The 14,255-nt window shown below is 36.3% G+C and overlaps 1 protein-coding gene across 1 annotated transcript in view; it reads left to right on the forward strand.

Annotated features, from left to right (window-relative positions):
* Positions 1-14,255, forward strand: part of PDE3A (phosphodiesterase 3A) — a gene marked incomplete at its 5' end in the record, with an annotated part of 303,909 nt that overhangs the window by 231,975 nt on the left and 57,679 nt on the right. The gene's annotated exons all lie outside the window — the stretch shown is intronic.

Genomic DNA, 14,255 nt, shown 5'->3' on the forward strand with positions numbered 1-14,255 from the left:
TTGAATAAATGAGGCAGAAATGGCTGTATCCCAGTGCCTCCATATTCCTTTTTTTTAAAAAAAAATTATTGGAGTATAGTTGTTTTACAATGTTCTGTTAGTTTCTACTGTACAGAAAAGTGAATCAGCTATCTGTATACATATATCCCCTCTTTTTTGGATTTCCTTCCCGTTTAGGTCACCACAGAGCACTGAGTAGAGTTCCCTGTGCTGTACAGTAGGTTCTCACTAGTTATCTATCTTACACATAGTATCAATAGTATATATATCCATAAAAAGAAATGAAATTGAGTTATTTGTAGTGAGGTAGATGGACTTCGAGTCTGTCATACAGAATGAAGTAAGTCAGAAAGAGAAAAACAAATACCATACGCTAACGCATATATATGGAATCCAAAAAAAAAAGGTTCTGAAGAACCCAGGGGCAGGACAGGAATAAAGACACAGACGTAGAGAATGGACTTGAGGACACAGGGAGGGGGAAGGGTAAGCTGGGACGAAGGAGAGAATGGCATGGACATATATACACTACCAAATGTAAAATAGATAGCTAGTGGGAAGCAGCCGCATAGCACAGGGAGATCAGCTCGGTGCTTTGTGATCACCTAGAGGGGTGGGATAGGGAGGGTGGGAGGGAGGGAGACGCAAGAGGGAGGAGATATGAGGATATATGTATATGTATAGCTGATTCACTTTGTTATAAAGCAGAAACTAACACACCATTGTAAAGCAATTAATACTCCAATAAAGATGTTTAAAAAAATAAAAGAATAAGAATGTACGTTTCCATGAAAAAAAAAATAGTGTATATATGTCAATCCCAATCTCCCAATTCATCCCACCCTCCGCCTCCCCCCTTGGTATCCATATGTTTGTTCTCTATGTCTGTGTCTCTATTTCTGCTTTGTAAATAAGGTCGTCTATTACCAATTTTTTCAGGTTCCACATGTATGCATTAATATACGATATTTGTTTTCCTCTTTGTGATTTACTTCACTCTGTATGACGATCTCTAGGTCCATCCATATCTCTACGAATGACCCAATTTCGTTCCTTTTTATGGCTGAGTAATATTCCATTGTATATATGGACAACACCTTCATTACCCATTCCTCTGTTGATGGATGTTTAGGTTGTTTCCATGTCCTGGCCATTGTAAATAGTGCTGCAATGAACATTGGGGTGCATGTGTCTTTTTGAATTATGGTTTTCTCTGGGTATATGCCCAGTAGTGGGATTGCTGGGTCATATGGTAGTTCTATTTCTAGTTTTTTAAGGAACCTCCATACTGATCTCCATAGTGGCTGTATCAATTTACATTCCCACCAACAGTGCAAGAAGGATTCCTTTTCTGCACACCCTCTCCAGCATTTGTTTGTAGAATCACACCATTGATAAAATGTATTTTGTCTCTAAAAATATCGCAATGTGATTGAAAGAGAGTGCATTTGCAATGAACAATGAAAAAATGCTGTCATATCTATTATTAAGTGGTTGTATAAACTTTCGTGAGCTAACCTAGGATTAGTCTATACAATAGTATTATTTCTCTAGAAAAATGCATTCTAAGCTCCAAAAAACTTGATTTACAAGTGTTTTAACATTTGATCTATTTATAACTTTGTAAGCCTTATTACTTGATTGATGGTATCTTTGATTAGTTGTAGAAACTGAAATGTATGGAGTTTTTAAAATACATTTATGAAGTGTTTAATGCTGTATTAAAATAATTTGGGGTCTTAAGAGTATCCACTCACCCCCTTGGTTGTTTAACGTTGTGAAGGGTTACTACCATAATAAATCCAAAAGCGAACTTTTTTAAAGATAATTGGTCAGACCCAATATGGACTTATACATTCACAAGTGAACTATCCACATTTTGTTTTGTGAGGGCAGGGGCACTTGAAGAAATTTCTGGAAGAAGGAACTGAGAGAATATTGTGGACAGAGTAAAGACAACTATTACAGGAACAAATAGATTGCAATTTTTCAGGTCCCAATATCCAATCACATTACAAGGGCAACTGATTCTCCTGATGTTACTCTTACTTACCCTTCCCTTCCTGGTTGTTCATGCTGCAAGTGTCCCAGTTTCTGCACGGTGGTTATTGTGGCAGCCTTGGTCAAATCTGCCTCCCTCTGTGCCACAACTTCACCCTCCTCAAGCCCTGTGCACTCTTGGATTACATCATTTTCCTTCTCAGACGTCTTTCATCACTCAGTTACCAACTGACAGAAGTAGAAAACTTTGCTTTTCATTCATCAGCATCTGAAATCTAGCCTCATATTTCCTTTTCAACCTTATTTTCTGCTAATAGAAAGCAGAAACCTTCCCTGCCTGAGAGACTAGTGCGCTCATGGAATCCTGCATCCATCTTTCTCATGCAAACACACCACCCCACGTTCTGATGCGATGCTTCTTCAAGCTTTTCTGCTCTCTCACCTACCCTGCACCTGTTCTTCTACCTCACCAGGATCTCCAGTCCAATTGTCCAATCTTTCTTTCCCATCTGGCAGACCCTTCCTGTTTTCAGTTCATTGCCTTTTCATATAAAACTTCACGCCAAGCAACCCTGGAAAGTACACAGAAAACATATTGGAATCCATGGTCTCCAAACTCAGCCGGAACTTCAGGATCGCCAGAGAATCTAGCCAGCTCTTTCTCATTCCTCTTTCAAAACATTCTTCGTTCTCTTTTGCACCTCTAACCTCAACATTGCCTGATTTACTTTCTCAACCAGGGACTCAGGACTAATTTACAGAGTAAATAAAAGCCAAAGAGTAAGAACTCCAACTTCTCACCTGCAAGTCTACAAACATTCTTCTCTCTCACTGTCACCATGAAAAGACGCCCTATGGTGAAAGGTTAGTCCCCCCATCCTTTGCTTTCTTCTCTTGCACCTTGATCCATTTATCATCCCATTGTCTTTACTGCATTTTAAACCCCTCACACTAGTGGGACCCTCCCCGCTTCAACATTTTTGCCTGCTCACTTGCTCACCAGCTCTTTAGAACCTGTTTTCCCTCTAGATGCAGACAGATCTCTGTCTTCCATTGTGCAGCTGGTTTTCACTGAAGAGCTGTCTACATTGTCTTCATTTTCATATCTTCCTTTCCTTGCTCAGTTGATTGCAGTGTGACTCGTAACCTCAGTACTTCACTGAGACTGTTCTCTCCAATGTCATGAGTGACTTTCCAGACACTAAACTAATGGATATTTTCCAAAATTTATTAATCTCTCAAATTCATCGGTCTCTGCTGACCACTCCTCCCCTCTTGACAAAAGCATTCCCTCGGCCCGTTTGACCCTACACTCTTAGTTTTCAGTTGTTCCTTCTCATTTTTCTTTGTGGGTTTCTCTCCCCCCGGCCCTTAAAAGTTAATATTGATTATGGCTCTGCCCTCGGTCCACTTCTCTTTCTCCTTATACACTCCCACGGCAGTGCTATGGAAATGGCCGTGTCTATGGCGTCAATACCCAAATGCGTATTTCCAGTTCAGGTGTCCCTCCTGAAGCGCAACTGGAATCGTCCTGTGAACATCACATAGTTACTCAAAGATGCGTATCTCGGCATCCACACCAAAGCTTCTTTCTTCTCCAATAACTTGGGGAAATATTCTTAGCTGCCCATCTGCCCAAGCCCGAAGCCTGAAAATCAGCCTAACTTCTTACTTTATACATACTGATAACGTCACCACCCTGCAGGGTTTCTCATGGCCTTTAGTAGCTCATCAAAGCTCTTGAATTTGGCTCATCTTCCTGTCTTGACATATTCCTTCAAATCTCTCCAGACACACCCTTTTCTTCTTTTTTTTTATAAATTTAGATACAATCGACACATAACATTATATTAGTTTCAGGTGTATAACATTCGATATTTGTGTATGTTGCTAAATGATCACCACAGCTAGTCGAGTTAACATCCATCACGATATGTAGTTAACAAATTTATTTTCCTGTGATGAAAACTTTTAAGATCTACTATCTTAGCAACTTTCAAATATACAATACAGTATTATTAACTATAGTCAGCATGCTGTTCACAGACGACATGCTTTTCAACCTGAAGCTCTCTGACCTTCACTGAACTTTGTCCCCAAAAGGCCATTCTCTTTCTCCCTCCAGTCCTTTTAAGCTTTTTGTCTTTTCCAGAAAATATTAATCCATATACCTCAATCCTGTACTTACTCTTTTCATACATGTGGCAGATTATAGAAAAATGTAGAGCTGCTTCTTTTGATCAGTACTATTACTTCTCTTCAGCAGTTTCACTATTTTCTGGATAGTAGTTATCCCAGAATCAGTTTGTTGAGTATAATTTTTATTCATGATTTCAGTATTACAGTCTAACAATTCTCGATATTTTATTTAACTTTAAGATTAGAACATGAAATTGTACTAGAAGGTTAAATGTTTTAGGATGGCTTCAAGAAAATTCAGTTATTTGTTTTAAGGAAATACCTTGGACAATATAATTTGTTTGTCCCTATATTTCTTTAAGACATAGAACTGGAGAGAGGAAATTTACTTATCTTTAGAGGTTTGGAGAATGCTACTTATGACTTAACTCATTCCTGATGTCACTGAGTGCCTAAAAAGTACCAGATAGTAAGTGAGGCTCCGGGGTTAAACTGGTAAACAAAAATTAGCATTGCCTTTGTACTCCTAAAACTTTCAGCCTAAAAGAGGAAGACCAACTTTCATCAAATGATCACGTACCAAAAGCTGAATGGAAAACTGTCAGAAATACAGTGAGAGAGGTTCTCTGACTATATGTGAGAACTGCTCAGAGATGGAAGGTTTCTCGGAAGTTACAGCTCCCAGGGTTTTTCAGCTGTTTGTTTTTGGTTTTGGTGCTTCCAGTGGGTGAAGTACAGGAGTGCCTCAACAGGCATTCATATGGCAACCAGAGTGGATGCTACTGCAAGAGTACAGGGGAAGATCTCCCAGGTCAACTGTAGTGGAAGCAAATCGGTAGCATTGAGTAAGTGCCCACGGCACACGAGGTGGCAAAGAATCTGGTGATAACACAGTGGGGATAAAGAAAATGCCAGTGCAGGCTCACAAGACCCTTGTGTTAAATGTGCATTTTGATGGTTTAGTTTTATGAATCTTTTAATCATAGTAGAGAATTGCACGTGGAAAAATTTATATCAAATTGTGTATGAAAATGGGTCATGTTTGCCTTGGGTAGCTTATAAAAATGGAGAAAGGTAACAGAGCCAAAATGTTTGTAATTGAGACAAAAATTATTAAGGAGGTAGTTCCAGTTTCACTTTAACAATGATCCTGAGAGATACAACACAATTTAAGATTTTTTATTACTTTCTACCGATAGTCTTATGTAAGGTTTTTGTGTTTTGTTTTGGTTTTAGTTTTTTGTGTTTTCTTTTTTTGTATGAAAAAAGAAACTAAACTGTGTCTGTTAATGAGGGAAGAACACTCATTCAAAAAGCTGTTCAGACAACTGGAGTTCTTTTTAAAAGGCAGAATACCGCCATCTGTTGTTCACTGAAATTGTTTCTAGGCTAAGCAAACAGAAACCTCAAGTTCAAGTTTAACAGCAATTCTTAAAATTCAACAAACAAAAGACCATCAGAATTCACCACCTTTAGGAGTTCATACTTATTTCAGAGACTCTGATTTTTTCTGTAATATTTACAAGCTTGTGCTCAATCAGAGAATCCAGTTTCTTCCACTAACAGAAATAATCATGCTTTTTATTTACATAGCAACTTACACTTAACCAAGCCTTCCCAGTTCATTTGCGTGAGCAGTCCCGGGAACAGTATTACCTGAATTCCTCCTAGCTTTTCCAGTCACCTCATCTTTTTATAATTAGAAGAAACAGAGAGAACCAGCCTGGAAGTCAAAGGCAGCTAAGTTTATCTTCTCAGAGATATGGTTGCTTCCTCGAGTAAGCGATTTCATAAGTATGTTTTATTTCCTAAATAATAAAACAGTATTCTGTGATAGTTGTTATTTTTGAGGTTGTTGGATGAATTTGCTAGTGTCTGGAAGATCTTAGAAAACATAAACAGAGGGACACTTTTAACACTTTGGGGCTTATTTGCAGACAGAATGTAGGGAAATATTTAAGGACACAAGGCCATGTACTACATCCTATTTGGTGACATGGAATGTTCTCTGACCATCAAAAGAGAAGGAGGTTAAGAATTCTGGTAACTGCTGGAGTTTGCTGTGTCTCACATCTCAAATGGGTCCCGACCAACTGAGATGTTTTTAGAAAGCAGTTTGATGAAGGGCCCTGTATGTTTTCCTCCTACTGTACATACATATTATCTTAAGGAGAAAATCCAAAGGTCAACTCATATTCCCTGCCAGAAAATTAAAATAAGCAAACATCTGCTTCCTTAGGATGACATTTAGCCAAGGTTCAGCCTACAATGAGTTACTGCAAAATTTTCACATGATTTCATTTTTTAAAAATTTCCCAACCAACTTCAAGTCTAAAATTATAAATGGGTCCTATGAAAGTATAAACACATATGCAATTCTGCTGGCTCTGAGGTCAGAACCAGTAATGCACCAAAGATCACTTATTGAATCCAGCTCATCTTCTAAATGAATTTAGACTAAGAGACTGCTTCCTGGTATCAGAGAGAAAGATTTGGAGGGCAAGGGGTGGAAAACTGCTTTAGAGAAATAGGATGACACAGCTTCCCAAAGCCTGTCAGGCATCTTTTCCCAGCATTAGGACCAAAGCTGGGTAAGAAAAGTCCCAGTGACTCCTTTTATGTGTCATCCCTTACACTGTTTATTCCTCCCTTATCCCAATTCCCTTTTCACCCTGAGAATGTTCTTCCCATGTCGTGTTTGCCTCCCAGGGTGTCTCCCAAGATGACTAAATAGAAAGAAAGAAAAAGAAAAGACTTCCAACAATGGAGCTAAGATGCCTGCTTTTAGAATTCCTTTCACGTAGTGTGTTATAAATCCTACCAGTGCAGTCAACCATATTAACTGAAACCAGGACTTCTGTACAATTACTTTCTAAGAGCCTAAAATTAATCTCAGAACTACTCTGAGTATATAGGAGTAGGGGATACAATCTTTATGACTATATTTACCTAGAATAAAAAGTGAAACTAAGTTTTTGCATTTGTTGTTTTGTCAGTAGAGAAATGATACCTCTATGCTGTCTTCATTTATAAAGAAACTACTGACCCAGTGTATGTAGTAGACAAACACACACATACATATACAGCCCTTTTTGCACATAATCTTTTTCAATGCAATAATAATAATGATGGTGGTGCTATATAATATTTTTCAAACATGTACTGGAGGCCAAGCACTCTACTGAGGTCTTTATGTGCCTGATCCCATTGAATCATTAATAATACTATACAGGAGGCATTGTTATTGCCCTCTTTTTAGATGAGAAAACAGGAGCTAAGGAGATAAGTGACTTTCCCCAATTCTCACCAGATCTGAAATTTGAACACCGGCAGGCTGACTCTAGATCCTGTGTTCTTAAAGGCCCCATGTACTACCTCATAAAATAAAAATTTGATATTGATGAATGAATAAAACTTCCTCTCTTATATCCCAATTTTTTATACCTTTGCTTCCAACTTCTCACATATACGACCTCCCAAATTACATACATGATGAAAATATACACTTGTACCTATTTGTACATCACGTGTTAATTCATAAACCAAACTTCACTTTTTATCCCTTGTTCTAGGAGTGGTAGTGCATAGCTTTAATGTAGCCATTATATTATGTCTCATTTCAAGTGAAAGAACGTGTTGGGTTTAAAGTAGTACGGAGCCCTCTTAATCAGTAGTTGATCTGTTCATTTTAAAAGTTTTTAAAGCAGAGAATCATAAAAATACAACATATTTTCCATATCTCTAGCAATATGTTGATATTTTAACTTGATACATACGAATATGTAGATTTCACACATTTGGGATGAAGAGACAAGAATGTTTCTCTTTGGGTATATTTTCACTATATTGATTAGAGTTCCAAGTTATGTTACATGCAGCACACCCATACTTCATGGTATATGACTACGAGCTTCAGGGTTGGTTTTGTTTTGCTTTTTGTTGTTGTTGTTGTTGTTGTTTTTACAGTAGAAATGACAGCCCTTTGGAAGCGTTCTGAGTTGAAAATCTTTCAGGCACATTATCATTTTCTTCTTGAATCTTTGCAGTTATATCACCCCTACTTAATTTAACAGAAGTCATTGTCGGGGCCTCATCTTTATGAGTCCGTTTATGAAGTCTTTAAAATTATTCAACTTAGTTTTTAAAGAAACTGTTCCATTGTTTACTCACATATCACTGGTTTATAGATATTTTATTAGCATATGTAAGTTACAGTGACAGTTGCAACTGGTCTAAACAGATTTAGGACCAAACAAAACTGACACTTGGCAAATGTGCAACTCAACTATTAGGAGTGGAAGTTCTAGAAAATAATCTGTTCCCCATAAGTACTTGGTGTACATTAGACATTTTACCATAGGAGGGAAACAGCCATCAGTGAGTCAATAATAAGTTAGAAGGTGAAGCTTGAGTAAGATTAGCAATTGGTGAAACAAGGACTTTTCGAAGTCTACATAATAATTTTAAAAGGTTTTTTATGTCTATAGCACAGGGAACTACATTCAATATCCTATTATAAACCATAATGGAAAAGAATATGAAAAAGAGTTTATATATATCTCTGAATCACTTTGCTGTACAGCAGAAATTAATGCAACGTTATAGGTCAACTACACTTCAGTAAAATAAAATTTAAAAGTAAATAAATCAAAATCTTTTTAAAAAAATTTAAAATTCTTAATGAGCCAAGAAATAAGTTTTAAAATTATTTGATTCTTTCTTCTTTGATGTTTGTGTGTGTATGTATGTTATGTAAAGAAATGCTTTTGGCTTACAGAATTGGGAGGGATCTTAGAAAGATAAAGGCTAGTTCTCTGATTTTGCAGGGGCAGAGCTCGAGGGCTCCAACGGATACAGTATCGCCTAGAGAAAAGCCATGGTTTGTTTTGGAAACCATCATACAACTTAAAATACTGAACAAAAAAAAAAGTGGCCTAATTTGAGGGATAAACCATCTCAACTAGGTTATCAAGATAATTATATCAGTTCTAGTGCTTTTGCGTTTATAACCTATCTTTGAGTTTCATGTAGAATTATGAAGAGAGGCTTTTGTGCTGCTTCCAATTCTTTTCCTCCAGTTAGAATAAATTAATGTCCAAAGCAAGCGACACATCACATGATTCACTAAGTCGGAAGACTTGAGAATTATTACATCTTCTGCCCGTGGGCAGGGATGTATTTAACCTATTTCCTTAAGTTATCAGTTTAATCTTTGCTTCAAAATGCATAGGGAGAAGAGCTATAACGTGACTATACTGGTGCTGTCCCCCCAAAAAAGTTTCAAGAATTGGATGCCTTATCTTCACCCCACCCTCTATACCAGATAATCTCCCTAATCATTTTGAATCGGTAATTGCTGTTGACATCAACTTGCCCAAACCCTTTCTGATTTCCCACTTGGGCACTTTCACTTTCTTGGAGTGAAATGATGTTTGTTTACTTCTTTGTTTTCATTTACCTTGTTCAAGTAGTTATTTCGTAAGACTTCTTAATGATATTTTTCTTTTAGAAATTCTCCATTTCTGAACAATCTGTTGATAGAAACCCAAACACAGTGCCACAGTAAATAATCTGTCACGTTCCTTAAAGATATATAATTTTGTTTTACATTCTAGTAGTCGTTTGACCACATAGATTTATTTGCTAAATTTTTCGTAATTTGCAGCTTATGGTGGTTTAGATGCCCTTTATAGAGTGCAAGTGTTTTCTGACCCCTACACATTTTCAAAGCTTTCCCCCTTTATCATACCACAACTGTAATTTCAAAGTTTTACCACAGAAGTAGTGACAGTAAAAACAAAATTTCTATAATTGAATTGATTGATACATGCAGTCTAGGAGTTACATCTAATGTTATTTCTAAGTGTATTTGTTATTGTTTCCTTAACTTATCTCTGACTCCAGATTTTCTTGGCCCTCGGTTTATGTTGAGTAAAGTAACTTGGAAGCAAGCTAGATTGTTACCATAGCAACCAGCATTGCGTAGGACATCCTGGAGATGGTGAAGTAGACTGGAAGAAGATAAAGGGGGGAAGGAAGATGCTGAAAGAACGGGTTGCTTTGCAAAGTGGTAGATTTACCAAAAGAATCAGTTATTTTGGGCTTGATGTATAAAACTGCACTTTATTCCACTGTTTATCATACTTAAATTCCAGATTTTCATTTTAGAGGTGGCAATCCACATTGGGGTGTCATTTAAATAGTGCCCAGGAAATTATACTTGCATTTTCTTAAATGTTAAATATAAGTATTTCCATTATAAGGAGAGCCTGCAAAGTAAAATGTTTTTTATTGCTTGGTCACTCTTTTCAAGGAAAAGATTCATTTGATTATATGCACCGTAAAAAGACTCAACTGTGGTTTTATGCTCAGTAGAGTTGGTTATTGCACTCAAAGATGATTTCAGGCTGTTAGCTTAAGACTTTCCTTTAAAGTAGCTTTAATATAAACTTAACCTTTAGTGTTTATTATCACTAGCTAAGATTTCACCAGTTAAATGAAATTTTTTTCCGAGTGTTATTTGGTATACCTAGAAATTGAATTATATTATTTTGAAAGTTGAATAGGTGTGGAAATACCCTCTGTGTGAGTCACTCTGTGTTGTTTCACATTTTGTATCATACGATGAAAAAACACTACCAATCAGCCTAAGCCCCTCTCCCCTGAAATTCCTTTATAGTGACTCCCTGGACGTGCCTGGGTCTTTATAATTTGCCTGCTGTTTATTGAAACAGCAGCCCATCTATCCTTCAGTCTTTCATCATTTCATGTGTGGTTAGCCTTGGCAAGTTTGTGGCAAGCAAATCTGATTGTTGGTTTTAGATTTCATGCCTCATTGAAGCCTTTCATTATTTGAGTCAAAAACTGATGATAACTTCTTATGTGTGATACAACTTTGAATTGTTACACAATTTTAATTTTTAAATCGTAAAACTAATAAAACAAAGACCTGACTTTATAACAGTAGGGAGACTTTTCCAATAGTTGAAGTGTTTGGTTTCTTAGCCAATTCCAATATGGGTAATATGCTTTTTTTTTTTAATAGATCTTTATTGGAGTGTAGTTGCTTCACAATACCGTGTTAGTTTCTGTTGCACAACAAAGCAAATCAGCTTGGCCTGAGTATTGCTTTTTTTTTTTCACTTGAAGACCTTCGCTTTCACAAAAGCTACAGACAGTATAAGTAACATTGAATTACATAATGTGCTTGTTTTCTAAGTTCTTATGTAACACTAACATTGGCTTACAAGGATGAGTTTTCAGTTCTGTTTCTATTTTAAAGTTACTTTTAAATTTTTAGTTATTTGTTTTTTTCTGAGTATATAAGAAATACATCCATTACTTTAAAAAAAAGACACAAAATTAGCGAATTATAAAATGCATTTGTTTTCTCACCAATAATTTATTTTAAAATGTAATTATGATTGTCAATGAACACGTTCTACTTTTTCTTCAGATTTGTAAGTTTTATGTACTGAGACCATTTTGATAAAATCTATTAACTATTAGAACATAAACTGTTAATTTTATTGTCAAAACATCTTAAAATTTTACGTCCTGGGTACAAAGTTTGACTTAAAATTTATTTTTTTAGGGAAATAGTACAGTGATGTACTAGTTTAAGATTATTAGAACAACATGGGTAGGAATAAATATTACTATTTCATAAGATCACACTGGGTGAGTTTTTCAGAAGCATAATAATTAGAGTTGCACTTGAAAATACGTTTCTAAAAGGGAATGTTAACCTAATTGAGTGGCATTTCTCACAAATATTTTTTAAGTTAACAATGTAAATAAAAATGTGAAATACACATAATTATATATCCTAAAGCTATTAATATTACACTTAAATTTTCATGTTGGTTCATGGAAGATATTTAAACCTACAAAGAGAGAAAAACATGGCACAATGATTAAATAAAGCATTAAATAATTACAGATATATTTAGTAACGTACAATGAAAACGTTCAGTATTTATTTCAGCCTGCTAGTTCAGCTCTTGAGCTGTGGAAATAGAGTATGTATTTGTGTTTGCAGCCTGACGTTTCCATGCTCTAGCTATCTGATTCTGAGTTATTTTTGACTCAGTTATTTGGCAAGTTATTTTTTTTTAATAGTGTTTTTTAAAAATTTATTTATTTTTTTGGCTGTGTTGGGTTTTCGTTGCTGCACGCGGGCTTTCTCTAGTTGCGGCGATCGGGAGTTGCTCTTCGTTGTGGGGCGTGGGCTTGTCATTGCAGTGGCTTCTCTTGTTGCGGAGCGCGGGCCCTAGGCACGTGGGCTTCAGTAGTTGTGGCTCGCAGGCTCAGTAGTTGTTGCTCGCAGGCTCTAGAGCACAGGCTCAGTAGTTGTGGCACACGGGCTTAGTTGCTATGCGGCATGTGGGATCTTCCTGGACCAGGGCTCGAATCCGTGTCCCTTGCATTGGCAGGTGAATTCTTAACCACTGCGCCACCGGGAAGTCTTGGCAAGTTATTTCTGACTAATAAAAATGAATGTAATAAGAGTACCTACCTTGTACACTGTGCTGAATAAATACCAGCTGTCACCATTATTATCCACCATTATTATAATTGCTACTCTTATTATTCTAGTACGAAAAGACATAATTTCTATATGATAGCTTTACAGAATAATTTATCCTTGCTTATAGTTATTATAAGACTAGATACCTTCACAGATGTTGGGTGTTTTCATAATTATCATATTTTTCTGATTGCAAAAAATATATGTTCACTTTTTCTGTGACATACTTTATAAAAATAAAACAATATTTTATGAATATTCTTCCAAATAAACATTTATAGACCTACCCAAATCTTTTAAATAAGTGCATTATACTTTATAGTATATTTGTAATATAACTTTTTTAAACAATTTCTCTGTTGATGATGCATTTGTGGCCACATTCTTTGATTGTTATCAGAGCATTGCAGTATCCTTTGTGACCTTATCTTTATATTTTTGTATCTATGTAGTTTTTCTTTGGACTAGATGTCTACATTGTCTTGCTAGATTATAGGATATATACATTTAAACTATAAATTGATAGACTCAGCAAGAATTTCTTTGCAATGATATTGGCTTATATTTTACTCACTGCTCATTTCCCCAAACCATTACTAATACTCGGTGCTAGCAGTCTTTTATTATTTTGCAATTTAATAAGTAAACTTTTTTTTTTTTTTTTTTTGCGGTACGCGTGCCTCTCCCTGTTGTGGCCTCTCCTGTTATGGAGCACAGGCTCCGGACGCGCAGGCTCACCGGCCATGGCTCATGGGGCCAGCCGCTCCGCGGCATGTGGGATCTTCCCAGACCGGGGCACGAACCCGTGTCCCCTGCATCAGCAGGCGGACTCTCAACCACTGCGCCAGCAGGAAAGCCCAGTAAACATTTTTTTTTATTACTTTAGTTTGTGTCTTAAATATTCGGGAGGCAAGTAGCTTTTGTATATTTGATTATTAAATTTTGTTTGAATTGTATATTCATTTCCTTTTCCCAAGTTTATCTTTTATTGATTTTTTTTAAAAGGCCTTTTATTTGCATATGTTTTATCTTCTCTGGGTAGCAGATATTTTCTCATGGAGTATTTGTTTTTTACCTTTGCTTATGGCATATTTGCTTATGAGAAGTTTATGTCTTCATTTAGTCAGATCTGTTAGATGTTTTCTTGACAGTTTATGCCATTTATATTATTTTTAATGGTCTTCCTAATCCCAAGATTATAAATTTTTCATCTCTCAGGAGTTTATTTTTAAGTCTGTTGTGAAAGAATGATTAAACTTTATTTTCTCCCAAATACATAGCCAAATCTCTAACAGCCTCTTATTGAAAAACTCCAGAATTACTATTTCTAGTATTTATAGCATTATCATTATTGAACACTTATAACTGTTCGCTTACAACACAACAGTAAGTGCTTTACCTATAATCTCCCTTTTACTTCTTATCATTACGTTCTGAGGTTGGTACTCTACTACATCCATTTTACAGATGGAGAAGTCACAGCACCGAGAGCTTACCAACTTGCCAAATCATGCAGCTAGACAGTGGTAGGGTCAGGAAACCATGACTGGGATGTGAGTAGCCAAGTTCCAGAACCTCACGCCAA

The sequence above is a fragment of the Grampus griseus genome (genome assembly GCF_964374135.1).
Source record: "Grampus griseus genome assembly, chromosome: 11".
Taxonomy (NCBI): Eukaryota; Metazoa; Chordata; class Mammalia; order Artiodactyla; family Delphinidae; genus Grampus; species Grampus griseus.